This window comes from Hetaerina americana, unplaced genomic scaffold (genome assembly GCF_022747635.1).
Source record: "Hetaerina americana unplaced genomic scaffold, ioHetAmer1.1.p SCAF_3, whole genome shotgun sequence".
In the NCBI taxonomy this organism is placed as follows: Eukaryota; Metazoa; Arthropoda; class Insecta; order Odonata; family Calopterygidae; genus Hetaerina; species Hetaerina americana.
The window spans coordinates 103,688,582-103,693,313 of record NW_027286874.1 but is presented as its reverse complement, the minus strand read 5'-3'; the positions used below and the strand labels follow the sequence as shown (position 1 = coordinate 103,693,313).

The 4,732-nt window shown below is 38.7% G+C and overlaps 1 long non-coding RNA gene across 1 annotated transcript in view; it reads right to left on the bottom strand.

The window, feature by feature from the left end:
* Positions 1 to 37: 37 nt before the first annotated feature.
* Positions 38 to 4,732, bottom strand: part of LOC139690891 (uncharacterized) — a 60,121-nt gene continuing 55,426 nt past the window's right edge. Inside the window, exon 3 of the long non-coding RNA XR_011701522.1 lies at positions 38 to 115. This is a non-coding gene — a long non-coding RNA (uncharacterized lncRNA). The remainder of the gene's footprint in view (positions 116 to 4,732) is intronic.

The window sequence follows — 4,732 nt, the reverse complement described above, 5'->3', positions numbered from 1 at the left end:
TCCTTGGTGCACCGGGCCGGCGGCGGATGAGGGGGCGCGGGGTGGGGGGCCGCCGGGTCCGGAGTGCGAGGGGGGCTGGGGCCCCGGGCTGGCACCCCTGGCGACGAATCAGCACCTGCAGAAGGAAGAGAGATTTTGAATTTGAAATCGAGGGGGTTGGTTGCGGAGATGATTCGAGGGGTGACCAACTGCGCTCCAAGAGAGTGTTACTCAGTCCGAAGGAAGAAACATGGTCCCCGAGGGTGACGCATAGGAAAAATACGACAGCAATCGTCGATCCCCGGCCATTGTTTGGATAATAGGCGAAGCTAGGGATGGACGATGTATGTATCGTTGTTTAAATCTGACAACAATTTTCAATCAAAAATCGCTTCATAATTTTTGTTTCGAAAGTTTTCCGACAATCGATAATTTTGTTTCCACTCCTGTTTTTGTACACGAATTGTTCAAAATTGAAAAAAAAACGAAAATGCTCTTCCAGGATCGCGTGCAGCGTATCTGAGGAAATTTGTAAAACGTTGTTATGATAAACTGAGCAGAATATCAAAATTATTAGAAAAACTAGGTTGGGAATCACTCACGGAGCGAAGGTTAAATTTCATACAGATTGAAGCTCTTATATAAACTGGAAGGAGGTCTCTTTAGCAGTGATGTTGAAAATGTGTTATTACCCCCATCGTACTACGGTAGGAGAGATCATGTCAACAAAATTAGAGATATTAAGTTTCAACATATAGATTTAAGTCATTTTTTTCCATGAAAGATAACAGATCAGAAGAACATTACTGACTGCGCTAGGAGAGGAAATTATTTTGAGTCAAAAGCAGTATGGTATGTAATTACCCCTTGCCACAAACCTTAGCGGTGGTTTGCAGGGCACAATGCAGATGTATAGACCTTAATTAGCGAGTTTGGTTTGCAAGAGAAGCGGAAAAAATCATTCACGCCGGAAAAGAAGCCTTGGTACTCTTAAGACGGGGTTATTTCGGACGCATGACGTACTTTCACCACAGCCAGCGCGGTATATGCATGTAGGTTCAAAGAAGGGCGGTTGGGTACGAAATATTATAGTTTGGGCGAGGGTGGGGGAAAGGAGTGGGACGACAGTTCGGAGCATGGGAATCCCTTAGGGATCAAAGGTTAAGTTACAGATTAAATCGCTTGCAAAAATTGGAAGGACGTCACTTCAGCAACGATGCTAAAAATGAATTATTACCCCTATCGTACTATGCTAGGCGAGATCATGCAAATTAAATTAGAGAGATTAAGTGTAGCACAGATAGATTTAATGTCATATTTTCCACGAACGATAAGGAATCAGAATAAATTTGTCCGACCACAATCGTCCGACGAAGGTCATATTTCAGTCGAAAGTAGTCAATTTATTTGGTTATCTCTTTCATCATTAAATTCAACTGCATCATTTTTCTTTTTGCATTTCTCTTTACAATCTGGAATCATTGAAATATGAAAAAATAATATATTGTGTCAATGATCTAACACCCCCTGCCATAAAAATCTCGGCAGCTTACACGTTGAGGCACATGAAGTTGGTGAAAATAACATATTTTAATTCTGTATTCATTTTCTCAATCGATGCATCCCTAATTGAGGACATAATCCTTTATTTCAAAAAGTTGAAAGGGGCACTTACTTCGACTTGTCTCATATCTAAGGGGCCATCCTTAAATTACGCCATGGCATCTTCGTCTGTTTCCCCCCGCCCTCTCGCCCTTACCAAGGTTCCATAAGATTACCAACCCTTCTCCTCCCTAACGTAACTATCGGCGCTCTCATACATCTCACGGACAAAAATATCTAACGGGGAGAAACACATTTAGGCATGACGAAAGCGTTTTTCACCACGTCTACTCATCAAGTACGTATTTTTGCTTTAAAAAAATGCACTGCCTTGAAAAAAACTTGTAATTATAGCAGATTGCATTCAGTGAGGTGGAAGAAACATTTAAAAACTGTTTTAAAGGAATGATAATTGCTTAAATGATTGAAATGATAATTGAAGCTTAAAAAATTCTGAAACGATAGCATCATTAGGGAAGATTCGTTCTTCGGTGATCAAGGACAATTAAAATTGTTTCTTGATAAGCAATAGTTGAAATAATCAATTATAAACCTCACGTGAGATTCCTCCTGAACCCTTTCCTCTACCCTTCATATAGAAACATAATGAAATAGCACACCCTCCATTCCCCCTAAAGCCTTAAGTAAAGTAAGGGCAGGCCCTACTGACATGCTCCCCTCCGCAGTTACTCGTATATTTCTTCTTGAAGGAAAGGAGTCTACCAACTGTCAGCTACCTTTTGAATTGTCTTCTGAGTGTACACTGTATTACTGTACTATTGGTTTCTCTTATATGAATGCATATTTTTTATCCTTATTTTTAGGTGATTTTATCAATGCCTTCGTTGGTTGATTGGTTGTCCAAAGAAGTCTTACGCGATCTCTTATAACGACTCTACTTTTCCGACTATTATTCCTAATGTCTTCATTGTGCAAATTCGAAAAAGATCTTGGTTTTATTTTAATCCTTGTAGTGTACATCACGATTGGTCTAATGCATGTCTTATGAATTTCGAACTTGCAACTTAAGCTCATGTGCTGCTTGTTCCGGATAAGTGTCTTTCAAGCACCTTATTTACATTTACTTCATTTATTTTCTCCACTAAGAGGAAACTAAGAGGACTTGGTGCAGGCTTCGATGAATATTGTTACAACTTCATTGAACTCTGTCGTACACTTCAGTCGGATCAATGAAACGTCTATCAGAATTGCTCTTTTATTTCGTAATTATTAATACTGTCCACTGTGAACATTATTTCATCGAAAACCTCTTAACCTGTACCTATTTGATTTCCCTTCTTCTTTTTACTAGGCTTGTAAATAATTTTAAAGTTGAAAGGTTGTTTTTATTTACTTCGGTCCAAATTTACCAGTGACTGTATTTATTGTTTATTGTGTTTTCCATTCTTTCTTGATAATAGAGATTTCAATGCAAGGAGTGGCGTTTCTCGGCACACGCCTGCGCTTCTAGCTTCAACTAATTTTCCACAGGGTGGTCAGGGTTTCAGCCGCCGACGTTTAAGGGAAAAAAATACGTCATCAATGCCCTGGGATCGATGACGGAGTTAGTCATCTTAACTCGGCAACGGAAACCCTGGACCGGTGGAAAACCTATTGAAGATTTCACCACGAGATTGAAATGCTTCTGTTCTCGGCTAATGGGATGTGTCGCGCTCAAAATTTTATTTTTTTAAATTATTATCAACTCCTTAACTGGCTCTTATCGGTTATATTTTGACAATTTATTTGGAAGATTGTGTTTACCGGGTGCTGTCTTATTTTTTCAGCTTCTTAAGCCCTTCAATTGTTTTTGATGTTGGTTCATCGGATTCTTTCAATATTTCCATCCGGCTGCTCTCATTATCGTAATTCCTTTTATCATCTTCTTTTAGTTTCATTGTTAATTTGTTTGCATAAGATTTTCGCGTTCTCTATGATGAGAGTAATTCAAGATTACATTTTTCAGTCCATGCTGGTGTATTAATATATTTTCGGAGGGAGTCGCAAATCAAACCCGGAGAGGATGAGATTACCATTTGTTCATAGTTTTCACATAAAATTCAAGATGCAGTATTTCTGCTGGAGTAACTAATATGCTAATAATCATAGAAGCAACGATGGATTCTTGAACTTTGTTGTTGAACTTGTACATACTATTTTGTTCCTGCAGCAAAAGTCGATCAAGCGTTCCACATTCATATTAAGAATAGTCTCAACTCCAATTTTATTTATTCTTGGGCATGATGCCCTGTCCTCTCCGAGTAATGGGGTCTACAAATTTCACATTGTTTATTTCTCTTTACTTCACAACAAAATCTATGTCTGACCCTGAAGTCACCACAAGGGTGCGCGGCAGGAGGTGTTGATCAGGGGGCAATCGGGGATTAATCTCATTCCCTAGAATTTCATTTAATATTAGTTTTAATGAAATGTTCTCCACGAATATCTCCCCGGCTGGGGTCACGAATTGGGAGAGGGAAAAAGGATTGCGTTAGTTAAACATATCGCTGTATTCGTCAACCATTTTCGCTCCTCGTCGTTGTCGTACATCGTTCCCTTTCCGTCAGCGGTAAACTTGAATTGTATTCACTTTATGAACTGTTTACCAAAAATTAAATACTGGCTTCAGGAATTATTCGTTAACATACTGAACTTACATAACAATTAAATGATTTAAAATACGGAAGTTGACACACTGGTACATTAGACAGCTTGAACTCATGTATGTTAAACCGGGCAGGGAAAAACTCAAAGGAAATAGTTAACATATTCTAAATTCAGAGGATAAGACGAGAGCAGCATTGACAGACAACGAAGAAATTGATTTCTATAAATCCTACTCCTTAGATATCTTTGTTGACTCCGGATAATCCGCGAACATAAAAGTCAGCTGATTCCATGATCTCAAGGGAATACGTTGATTATCGATTGAAATTTCTGATATTTCAAATTTCCCAAAATTTTACTAAGTTTATAGAAATGATAGCGAAAAAGGAACCGGGGCAGGATATTTTATTTCGTTAAGTATTCATGAGCTTGCAGAATTTTCTCCAGATAACTTGTCTGTTGTCTGAAAGTGTCTGGTGTTCAATTTTCAACTTCTTGATTAAGAAATATCTACGTAAGCGCTTTTAATAATACACAACCATAC